The sequence below is a fragment of the Monodon monoceros genome, unplaced genomic scaffold (genome assembly GCF_005190385.1).
Source record: "Monodon monoceros isolate NGI ecotype Baffin Bay Population unplaced genomic scaffold, NGI_Narwhal_1 Super_Scaffold_2, whole genome shotgun sequence".
Lineage (NCBI taxonomy): Eukaryota > Metazoa > Chordata > Mammalia > Artiodactyla > Monodontidae > Monodon > Monodon monoceros.
Genome location: NW_021703776.1, coordinates 27355361 through 27368083, shown reverse-complemented (window position 1 = coordinate 27368083; position 12723 = coordinate 27355361). Strand labels below are relative to the sequence as shown.

At 36.9% G+C, this 12723-nt stretch overlaps 1 protein-coding gene and 1 non-coding gene across 2 annotated transcripts in view; one reads left to right on the top strand and one right to left on the bottom strand.

Moving 5' to 3' along the window:
- SEMA3D (semaphorin 3D) overlaps positions 1-12723 on the top strand; it is a 134997-nt gene that overhangs the window by 32839 nt on the left and 89435 nt on the right. The gene's annotated exons all lie outside the window — the stretch shown is intronic.
- LOC114902183 lies at positions 10509-10615 on the bottom strand. The gene has a single exon (XR_003795407.1). It is a non-coding gene; the product is annotated as a U6 spliceosomal RNA (small nuclear RNA).

Sequence of the window (12723 nt, the reverse complement as noted above, 5' to 3'; positions counted from 1 at the left end):
ATCCCCTCTCCTTGCGCGTCAGGAAACAAAGAGGCAAGAAAAAGTCTCTTACCTCTTCGGCAGGTCCAGACTTTTTCCCGGACTCCGTCCCGGCCAGCCGTGGCGCACTAACCGCTTCAGGCTGTGTTCACGCCGACAACTCCAGTCCTCTCCCTGTGCTCCGACCGAAGCCCGAGCCTCAGCCCCCAGCCCCGCACGCCCCGGCCGGTGAGCAGACAAGCCTGTCGGGCTGGTGAGTGCCGGTCGGCACCGATTGTCTGTGCGGGAATCTCTCGGCTTTGCCCTCCGCACCCCTGTTGCTGCGCTCTCCTCCGCAGCTCCGAAGCTTCCCCCTCCGCCACCCGCAGTCTTCGCCCGCGAAGGGCCTTCCTAGTGTGTGGAAACCTTTCCTCCTTCACAGCTCCCTCCCACTGGCACAGGTCCCGTCCCTATTTTTTTGTCTCTGTTTATTCTTTTTTCTTTTGCCCTACCCAGGTACGTGGGGAGTTTCTTGCCTTTTGGGAGGTCTGAGGTCTTCTGCCAGCGTTCAGTAGGTGTTCTTTAGGAGTTGTTCCACGTGTAGATGTATTTCTGGTGTATCTGTGGGGAGGAAGGTGATCTCTGCGTGTTACTCTTCTGCCATCTTGAAGGTCCTCCCCATTTATTCTTAAGGGTATATTTTTTCCTTAGGAATTTTTTTTTAAGTACTCATGCTCCTAGTATAGCCTATAGATGGTATCAACTAATATCTAAATCATCAGTAAATATCTTAGTAGGGGATGAGTCTTTTTATGAAAGAGTCCAAAGAAAGTCCTATTCAACTTTGCAGTTTTGCTTTAAAAGACACTACATAGCTAACAAAGCATTTTTCCAAATATGTCTCAGTCTTAGAAAATAGCAAAAATCAATTCATACTTTTAAGGAGATTTGTTCTTGTGCTGTTCTCTGCCTTCAGGGATTGGAAGAAAAAGTCCATTTATCTGAACTGAGTGTATTAGATCATTGCTTAAAATAAATTCTGATAGCTAACTTCCTTCTGTGGCTATTTTAAGCAAATCTCTCTTTGGCCACATTCCATGCTTGAAATGTGCTAATATTTAATAAAATAAATGTTTGTGAAATATTGCTTTCCCGTATGATGTTATTGAAATAAATGGTCATTTGAACACATTATAAAATTAGGGTCTGTACTAGAGATTTTCTGCCTAACTGATTTTTCTTTATCTTTGTAAAATGAACCATTCATAAAGGGATTACGCATGTAAAGGTAAGAATTTATGTTTATGTAGGTATCCACCTTTAAAATTGATATAAATCACACCAGTGCTAAAAGGTACTTACTCCACAGTAGCAAGTAAGTGTCAAGATGTAGTAGTTTAGCAGTGTTTAGACCTACGTGGTTTGCGTTGGCTCAGTGCCCCTCCGCAAAAATCCAGACTGCTCTGTGGAAGAAACCACACATGTTGGGACTCTGGGGCTGAAGGATGTCCATTGTATTCTTTAGAGTTAAAGCAATCTACAACACATAATTGAGTTATGAGTGACTGGTTGGGAAGTTTTTCCTCTGGGAAATTAAAAAAAAATTCTATAGAGGGTATTTGAAGTATCAAAATTTAGGATATATGTTTATTTGAAGTGCCTGTTGAAAAATAGCGATTGATTTCATATTTGTCACAAGCCTTTAAAGTGGAATCACCAGAAGTAATAGCAAAATCGTTTACAAAAGTATTTTCATAATAAATATTTAATAATATCCTTGTTATTATCTTTACTCTGTTCAGACTAGATTTTGAGTCTTCTGCAATGAATGGGGCAGGTATATGATCGATAAACTTTGATGAGTAAATGGCTGTAGAGGGAGAAAGTCAAAATTAGACCTTTCAGGGCATTCCTTCCATCTAGAAAGTAAAAATTAAGTAGACTGAATTTTTTTTTTTTAACTCTCTGAGATTTTGATGAGAGATAATATTCTGATCTTTTTTAAAAAAATTATTTCTACAGGATCTTAATAGACCTAAGGGCAAGTATAAGCATCACCAGGGATGTGATGCCTCAGTTTTTAAGTAGGCTTTTTCTAGAGTTGCTCCCTGAGGCCTCTCTTTAGTTTAGGTACCCTGTGGATTCCTCTCTGGGACAGGTGTGGGACAGATAATGCACATTGATTCAACATGCTATTCCCGCAACACTAGATCAAAATGGAGTAATCAGATGCAGACATAAGTGATGCCATTCCAAGGACAAAGGTGTGGAACTGTATTTAACCACTCCCAACAGTTTTGTTGTAGGTTGAGTTCCCCCAGAGGCCACCTATGATATGAAGATTAGCTTATAGGCTATTGGTAAGGGAGTGTTCTTGGGATCAACACTTGTGAGGGCATCACTAAGGAAGTAGCATTAGACAAGGGGAGAACCAAGCTGTGATGCAGCCCCAACAAAAGCCTCAGCCGATAGGCCATGCTGAGAAGGTGGCAAGCCCTTCAATATTTTTCTCTAGTATAAATGATAATACCATTATTCATCTGGGTTTATCTTGTGAAAGAGAATCTCCTTTTTCTCCCCATCTCATCCATTCACCATGACCGTCGTATTATCTCTTAGAAAACAAAAATCTGATCATATTTCTTCCCTGTTTACACGCTTCTGGGAGTTCTTGATTTCCAAGGAACTTGAATAAACTTCAAGGCCCTTGCCACCCATTTCTGCTCTGTTTCCAGTATTGACTTCTAAGGCCCTTCCTACCCATTTCTGCTCTGTTTCCAGTCTCATTTTTATCCACTCTTCCTCGTTCCCTCACTAGTACTTTACTTTCTGCTTTCCTCTTTCTCTCTTTCCTTTACTGTAACTGCCATGTTACAAAATGAATAGCTTTCAAGTTTTGTGCTTTTGCTACAACTTTGTGAAATTGACATTCACTTTCTTGCTCATCTCACTCTTTGTTTTTGAAGGCACTTACCTAATACTGCTTTTACCTCAGGAGACATAACTCTTCTTTGTGTTTACTAGAGCATTTTATATATTTATACCAGTGTCAGATGTCCTATCTGATAGAACTATTATTATCCATTTGTGTAAATATATGACCCTCTTAATTATATACTCCTTGAATAGAGGAACTGTTTTTTCTGCACTTCTGATTCTCCTTTAGTACATAGTACAGTATCTTACACATAAAGGATACTAAATAATGTTCATTTTGTTTTTTGAGTTGGTAATTTTGTTATCTTTTCCTCTCTTGAGTGTGAGACCAATATACTACTCTTTAATCAATTAGTGTGCTGTCAGCTTAAAAGACATCTTACTTGGGCTGGTAAAAAATAAGGAAATCTGTTATATTATAGAATAAGAATAATGTACAGAGTTTGAGTGGCTATGTAAATGGTAATATCATCTACTTAACAATGTTGTGAATAATCCAGTTCTTTCTGTCTCTTCTGTCTGCCATTGTTGGTGTTGGCATTATCCTTAGGTTGGTAGCAAAGTGGCTATAACAGTTTCATGAGTCACATTCAGACAAGGAAATGTAAAGGAATAAAAGACCATTACTCACTATGTCTCATCCTTAGGAGCAAGGAAACCTTTTTTTTTTTTTTTTTTTTTTCTCTTGGGGTACGCGGGCCTTTCACTGTTGTGGCCTCTCCCGTTGCAGAGCACAGGGTCTGGACACTCAGGCTCAGCGGCCATGGCTCATGGGCCCAGCCGCTCCACGGCATGTGGGATCTTCCCGGACTGGGGCACGAACCCATGTCCCCTGCATCGGCAGGCGGACTCTCAACCACTGCGCCACCAGGGAGGCCCACCAAGGAAACCTTTTAAAGAACTCTCCCTCACATCTCATTGGCCAGGAACATGTCAATTCCAATTCGTAAGCTTACTTGAAAGAGTGGTGGGGAAACTATGATTTGCTTATATGAATCAACTGCTTTAGGTGGAAGAAGTGTTCAGGAATCAATCACGTTGATCACTACCCTTAAAGAGAGGGAGTAGAAAACATGTTTTCTGAAAAAAAATAATTTGCTTAGGGGACTTTTTTTTCTAATTAACGTAGATTTCCTGAAGCTATCATAAAAGTTTTCTCAGACAATCAGAAAGAAGAGTGTATATTTTCTCTCCAGAGAAAATTATAAAGATTAGCTAGTTCTACAAGGAAATTTTCTGGAAGGATTTGTTTTTCTTTCAGGAGATATCTTGGAAAGTATTCATTGCAAGTAAAAATCCTTGAAATAATTTTTCTCCACACTGCATTGTAAAGATTGAAAAATCTGCTAACATGTACAAATACTTCTCTTGCTTATGTAAGAGTTCATTTGCCGCTATAAAACTTCTCTATGATTATTTAATCTAAGCTTTGTAAAATCTAATCTGCTGCAGATTTCTTCGCATTTGCTGATACTCTGTCAGTTTTCTCCCTTCAGTATTGTTAACTGTTGTTGAGGGTGACATTGTCAGGAGGGAATACATTACAACTTAACTCAGAGAATTAAAGACTACATCATTATTCTGTAGTACTAGTTTTTAGCATTATCCACTAAATATTTAATGTACAGAGAACATATTTTTAAAAAATCAAATAACTAAATATGACAAGTGTCATTGAAAGTATTTTCTAGCAGAATTATGTCTAGAATAATGCTGCTTTGATTGATTTGGTTTTGTCAGTCTCTGGGATTGAAATTTATTGTATGTGTTTGTAGAAGTAAAACTTGGAATACTTTTTAGTAACTGAACTTTGAATAATTTTCTTTATTTTGTCCTACTTTAGTCAGGGTTTTTTGTTTGTTTATTATTTTCATAGAAAAATTTGAGTATCTACTCTTGGTGCTAAGAACGTCTAACAGAATATAAAACTCAGGTCTTGTCATTACTCATGCCCTACTTAGGAAGATAAGACATAACACAGTTAAAATAAGACAAGTCAGAAAAATTTTAAATGTCCAAAATAATGAGACAGATCACATAGTAGGAATTCAGGGAGGGGGAAAAAAGATCACATGTTGTGCATGGGATTTGAATTAGTCCAAAATGGATGAGTAAATGTAAATTATTGTTAACACTTTAATTAAATAGTTTGTATTTGGACCGCAAGGTTTATTATTTCCTTGTCCAACTAGGATGGGGGAAAACATGTTGGAGAAATAGAGTAGAAGAGTCATTTCTCCCCTCCATGTGTAAATTCCTCATAGTTTACGTTAAAGAAACTAGGTTTCCCTGCCCTTAACCTACCCCATCTCTAGAATCAGAGGAATTTTAGTAGTCCTTGAAAAATGTGGTCAACTCTAGACATTTATATCCATTTATCATTAATTTATAAGTGATGCATGAGAAACCTGTTCAGTGTAGACATCATAATAATGAAAGTGTTTGACACTTGTACAATATGGTTTAAGGACCTATGGTTTCTAAACAAATTATCCTAAACTACATGGCATCTGTCACTGACTACAAGTGAACTTTCTCCACCTCAGCTGGCCTTAAGTAGTCCTAGCAATAATTCATGTAAAATCCAGAGCCCTCTCTATGTAAACTTTAGGAGTAATATATACAAGCTGAAAGTCTCTCCCTCTCTCCTTCTCTCCCTTTTTTTTAATGGAGTCATGGTTGACAGTAAAAAAAAAAATGTCCAATCCTCTCTGGTTATGCTACTCAGTTGGCTTCTTGAGTTAATGAATTGTTGGTATCCTTCCATCTGAAAATGTTACTCATTTTGGACAGCTAAGTACTGCTTTTGTATCTATTAATGAAGCATTTGTTTCTTGGTTTTCTTTCTTCTGTCTTGTTTTTCAAGTGGGTTATAGAGACAGATGAGTAGACCAGTGAGAAATAAACTTATTCTGAGACTACAGTTGTTATTTATTTTACCTACTAATCCAGCAGCAACCGTTATGTCAACTCATGGGGTATAATAATAAACAACTTTATTTTACCTCCCACAGTCCCTTTCAATCTGCTCTGTGGGACTGGGTCTTCTCCCTGGACCTGTTTGATGACTCCAGCAGACCCCATGGCTTTCAAGGTCACTCTTAGAGAGTACAGACAGTTGTTTTCCAGCAATTAAAAGGTCCAGTCTAATGTAACAGAGTGTCCAACCTCATTTAAAATTGAACCTTCGCTCGCTCTACCTGTCTGCATTTGGGCACGCCATGGGAGGGAGGGCAGGTTCCTGAGAAGGGAGTTGTTCAGAGGCTTCTTCTCTCCTGACCCTGACTGCATTCCTCCTCTTCTCTAAGCTGTTACAGTCAGTGTCTGACCCTATGGTGTCGTATCAGGAGAAGAGAAGAGGAGAGGGGTTCAGGAAAATGTCTTTTGCCATTGTCAGAGGGACCTCACTTCTCAACTTTCTGGTCTTGTCAGACGTTTAAAGAAGGGTGACTTTTCTTTCATTGGTCCCTCTGTGAGTTTCTGGAATTTCCTCTTTCTGGACTTCTTTCCCTTGCAGTTTTCTGGATAAGCGTGACTGCATTTCTCCTCTGACTGGTGTGTCCTCATTCTTTATCTGAGACAGGTTGCAGTTCCACCAGGTGTTAACTTCTGAAGTCTTTTCACTCAGCCTTCTTGAACAGGACCTAAGGTGACCTCATGCCATCAAATTTTTGCATGACCATGTCTCCCATCTGTTCCATAGGAAGCTGTCTTGTGTATTTTCCTGGCACACTCTAGAAGTTCAGGTTGATATCAGTATAGCCACTGAGCCTGGCCTCTGTGTCCACTGAAACCTGTCAGTCTCTCTCACCCTTTAGACATTTGTCCACAATGTCCCACAAATGGCATGTTCAACAGTAAGTGCTTCTCGAGGTCCCATCGAAGCCCCTTCCCTGGCACCTGCTTCTCACCCTGGGGCTTGTAAGACACATGACACAACTGTCTCAGACAAAATATCCTTCTCAAGGGAAAGGAAAAAACTTTGTAAGTTCCAGTGTCCAACTATTGTATAGCTTGAACATAGGTGAAATCATCTAAATGATTCTTGGCCACCTACTTTGAAGATTTTTGCATCCTCAGCTAGCATCTCATTTAAAATTTTTTCTCAGCTAAAATTTCTTTTTTTAACATCTTGCTCTACTGTCTAAGCCATAAAATGAGCTCTCAAAAGAATTTTGCTTTACTTCCAAATATAACAGGCAAGCTCATTGTATATCATTCCTGATGTATACACGCTAGAATCATAGGAGTAACCAAATGGGGAATGTCAGTATCCTTATTAGTATTATTTGCATTTTGGATATTAATAGCCATATTCAAAACATTTGCTGTTTTACATCTTGTTTCCCATGTTTTTCAATAGCATTATTTCTGTTGGGTTCTAGCAAAGCTAAGCCATAACCGAGAATCTAATAAATGAGAGTGTAGGACATGCAGTGATCCATTTTTAAATAATCTAACAATTAGTCTTCAAATAGTTTACTTTCATTTTGAGACAATACTTATCTTTTTTATTTTTATTTAATTAAAAATATTTTCTCTTGAAACTGATATGTGTGAAAATTAAATGTTTTACATAAAATGTTCAAAGAATTGTCATGTTAACTAAACAAAGGTGAAGATTATTAACCAGGCCCCAACAAAAACCTATTAGCTAAATTTACAGTGTTGAAGGCAAAAGCAGTATAATACTTAAAATTTTTATGTTTAATGTAATTGATGTTTGTTTTTAAGGTAAAAAGCACTAAATATGTTTCTGGCAGAAAACAAGGAAGTTTTCCCATGGGTTTTAAAATGAGAAAGCAATGTATCAAAGCAATATAAATGTATAACCTACCTAAAAGAGAACTCCATATTTTTATGGAATAACTTGAGATAATTTCATTTCACCTTGCTAATAAAATTTAGGTCCTCACGTTTAAGAACTTTAATTCTTTTGTTTATTAACCAAAAACCAATCAGAACTATTTAAAAGGAAACATTGGTAAACTTAAAACACTTAAAAACTAGAACTCAGACACTCTTTAAGAAGATTGACTTTCTTTTTGAGCAGATTGTCACATTTATAAACATGGAATGACTCTATTAACGTTTCTTTTTCCTTCTTCCCAGCAATTGTAATGTAATTTTGTATTATTTTTCTCCTTATTTAACATGAAAATGAGGTACGTAATTATAAAAATTAGTCAGTTTACTTGAAATTCATCAAAATGGTCTCCTATTTTAATCATTGTTATTAGAAAAATCACTAATCGAAATGAGTTTATAATTTTAACTATAATAATTTTCAGTGGCATATTTAAACACCCTTTTTTTGTGTAGCATGAAAAGGACTTTGTTATTTCCCTTTCCTTAAGGAAGTCTAAAACGAGGGTTTTCATACACGGGGATCCTGTACTTGCTTGCTTTATATTGAGTATAAGCAGAAATGCTTTTATAAATCAGAATGACCTTCGGACTCTAGTTCATTAACTCACTTCATGGCTGCATAAGACGTTCTCATCTAACGCGTGACCCTGGAAGCCTATTATTTAGGCGAAAAGACTGAGAATAAACAAATTCTCATTTGAAATCAAGTCATGGTTGACAAAAGAAAATTGCCACTCTTTATTCTTAGTTAATACTTGCAATAAAGAAAATATAAACCCTTGGAAACCCTGTGGACTCCCCAATAAATTAAGTTTTGGTATAAGGCACCCTGCTTAGTTTCACGGTGATTAATCTGCTCCTATTGCCTGCGGAGCACATGCTGTCTAGTAATCACAGAGGTGAAACAATTGCCTCGTTCATGGATGGGCGGGCTCCCCCGCCCGGGTGCTGATGTGCAGGTCCCATCTGGTCACTGTAATGGACTGTCAGGATGTTGTCAGACTGCTCAGACTTCTGCCGGAACTCGACAAGGACTCTGTCTCTGTCTCCAGTTTTAAAGGAAACTTTGCAGATCACTTTTCAATAATTTCCGAGTACTTTTTATGTATGTGGGCTGTGCCAGGTGCTAAAGAGGGTAGGAAGAAAACATAAGGTCCCTTGTCACTTAGTTTTAATGAGTCATATACTTCTCAGCTTTAATGAGTCATATACTTCCTGTAAGAAGAGAAGGGAGACTGTGACTTGTATTCCTCACAAAATTTTGAAATTTATCCACAAGCGTAATTGCACCACAAGTTCAGAATCACCAACCCATTTGTGGATTTCTTAAATTTCGTTTTAATTTGTATGATACAGTAGCTTTTTTCTCATTTTCATGCAGTATATTTATTGAGCCCCCTGCCATTCCAGGTAGAACAAACTCATTCTGGGGATAATGCTAAGATGATATTTGGCAGTGCAGCATTCGCTGCTAACAAGTGGTGCAGTAGACTTGAACCCACGTCTTCCAATTCCACTGCAGTTCATTGCTCTTTATGCCAGGAAAAGGTCCCAAACTAAATCTACTTGCAAAAAGAAGGGGTCAGATGGATGTGGTAGACGCGAGTGTACTGGAATTCGGAGCTGGTCGACGGAAGAAAGCTAAATGTCAAAGAGGCTTTGGGCTGAGTCCTGAAACAGGAAAGGGAGAGACAGTTCTCACCCAAGACTTCATGAACGAAGCTATGTGGGCGATTAGACGCAAACCTTGAGAATTGAAACTTCCCTTCTGTAACAGTCTCTACCCCAGCCGCCTTCAGTTTTACGCGCTTTACCGCTGGCTCTCCTGTCCTTTTTTCCCAGTACTTCGGTCTTTGAGCTCAGATCTCCTACCTCTCTCTGTCCTTGGAACTGAGACTCGAGTAGTCACTGCTCCCTTTGTTGTTCCAATCCTTGTATCATATGGCATCTAAAGCAGCATTTTCCCAACCTTTTTACAACCAGTCAAAACTTGAATCCTGTTCATTGACAGAGATGGCCACTTGCATTTTTAAGGCTGTGAGTTTTTGTCTTTACTTAGGTTTTATGAACAAGTTGTAACTTCCTCTTGTGTATTCCATTCAGTCGTCTTGGCATCTCTGAATTAGGCCAAAGGGCATTTGACTGACCTTGCACTTGCTAACTCGAGTCAATTAAATTGCTTTTCCAAAGATGAAACAAAGAGCAGATATAATTAGAATTTCCTTAGGATGTTGTTATAAGGCCTTATCATTATTTGAATGTTTCTGTAACTTGCCTAAGATTAAATAATTAAAAATAAAGTGCCTGCCATTTCACGTTATGAAATGATAACTGTTAATGAATTATATAACTTATAAATGAAACAGTAATTGTTAGAGACATTGCAGCATTTTACTGTGAGTTCCTCCTGCCTATTTGTCTTCAAAGTGAAGTAAATGTGCTTCAAAAAACAAATCATTTGGATTTTGGATAGAGATAAGCAAATAAAATTAATATAAGATAACTAGATCATAGGTTGTATTTTTAAACGCATACAGCTCCTGCTATCGTTTCATAAGGAAATTAATATTAAATCTCTTTTGAAAAATGTGCTTAAAATTTAACTTTATAGCATATAAGCTTATGTAAAGTGACAGTGAAGACAATGTTTATTTCATCAGAGTGATCTCTTTCCATACTAGTAATCTACATTCTATAACTCTGAAGGAAACAGATACGTACATATTTTTACTCATTCTTTTTTTTAAAATATATAACCCTTCATGAATTTGCATGTCATCCTTGTGCAGGGGCCAGGCTAATCTTCTCTATGTCATTCCAATTTTAGTATAGGTGCTGCCAAAGTGAGCACTACATATATATTATTAGAGGTTAGTATTTGATCCTTCCAAGTGTAACAGGCAAAAATTAATTTTTTAGAAATGATCAATTTCAATTATGAAATACTATGAAAACAACATAAACATACTAACATGATTAAGTCAGTAAATTGCTGAATATGGAAACTGACTTATCAGACATACTTGTTTTGAAACTTTAACCTATAAATTATCATCTTCAAGTGGAGACATTTTGTAAACTTACTTACTTCTCTTCTTTCGCATGTAGTTTTCTGTTACCAACTTGATCTCTAAGATTAGCACTCAAATTAAAACCAATTTGCAGCCCCTAATTATTTTGTAGTGGATCAATTAGTGGTTACACAGTAGATAACTATGTTGAGAGAAATTCTTGGGCTTATCAGGATCCACAGAAAGGATCTGTTTGATTTCTGATGTCTGTCCTACATGTGGGTAGAGAGAGCAGCTTTGTACATATTTGATATCCTTGATGTCTGGGCTCCAAAGTCCTGAAGACTACTCCCACCAAAATGATAGCTTAAAAGCTGTATCTGGTACATCATACAATGTTAAGAACCAGCATTCTGTGGGAATGTTTCAGGACAATTAAAACATGGCAATTATGCAAGTACCACCTCTGCTTCTGGTATGCCTCTCTTTGATAAGTGAAAGAAAAATGTCTGTGGGTAACTTTCTAAAGAAGTAATACAGCTGCATCAACTTTTAGAAATAGTGGTATGTGTTTTGCTTGTCTTGCTTAATGGAACTTTTAATATGGCATGATGCTGTGTGTTCAAAGCACCAAAGTGCAAGAAAATGTGTATGTCATCTTACTTTTGACAAATTCAGCAAGCAAAGAGAGTAGTAATAATCACTACCTCAAAACTTTCCCATTACCTAATTAATGATCAAGAGGGCCTTTTATAGATATTGTGGACTTTGTATTTTTAAGTGTGGGGTGTGATTTCTGTGTGAGAGTGAGGCAATCTCAAAGTGTACTACCGGGGCTACTGAAATAATTTCAAGATCTCAGGTACCTCTTGGGCTTTTGTGTAAACGATGCTGAAACTTGATACTATATATGAAATACTCTATACCCAATCAGAGTTAACATCTCTCTCTCCCTCTATGTATCTGTCTATCTCTCTTTGTTTCTCACTCTTTTTCCCCTCTGTATCCATCTACACATGTACACACGGTTTGACTAGAAATATACGGAAATGGTGGAATGCTTTTATACAGATAGATAAAGACAGAGATATATATGTCACATTATATATGTCACTTCAAAAGATTATTGAAAAACAAATATGTTACTTGAACATATTTCTGCCAATCCTATGTAAGTATAAGAGTGTGTGGAAATCTTGGTTGTTTTTTGTTTTGCTTTATTTTTAGATTGAGTTATGTGAAATTTTATCTCTTCACATTGTTTACCAAAAGGGATCAAAAGGAATATTTAAAAAAAAAACCCTTATTCTGGTGACTAGAATGGGCAAGTAAAAGAAAATCTCACCATAAATCATAATTAAAATGATAGCTTTTAAATATTGGCACAACTACAATGATTTTTATTTTTTTTTCCTTTTAAGTAAATGTTTACAGTCTGGAAGACAATCAGATGTCTCCTACAGTGTTATTATTATGATAATTCTATTTGTGATTCCTAAATTCTTGACAGCACTGTGTCAAAATAAGCCAGTATATAACCTCAATAACTTTATTTTTAAGGCTTAAATGTTTCCTTAAGAAGTAAAATTGTCTTTGTGATACTATCTTAGAATTCCTATGCTATAACAATAATGATCCAAGGATAATTTTTGTTTTTAACAGGTTTTAGACTTTATGGGATTGAAGGTGAATGATGAAAAGTGAGATAACATTTTGGGGAAAAAAATCTGCTTTGTAAACAGACATTAGAAGATATATTTAAATTGGTTTTTGGAGTCCAACAAATTCTCAGTGCTTGAATATCTTCGTATAACATTTACCCACTAATCAAAAACCCAATTGTTGGAAGCTTGTCCTTTTAGTTTTATGTCTTCATTTACTAGGATGACACAATTTAATTTACAGTTGTATGACTTAAAATTAATAACTGAAAATGTACAACAAAACC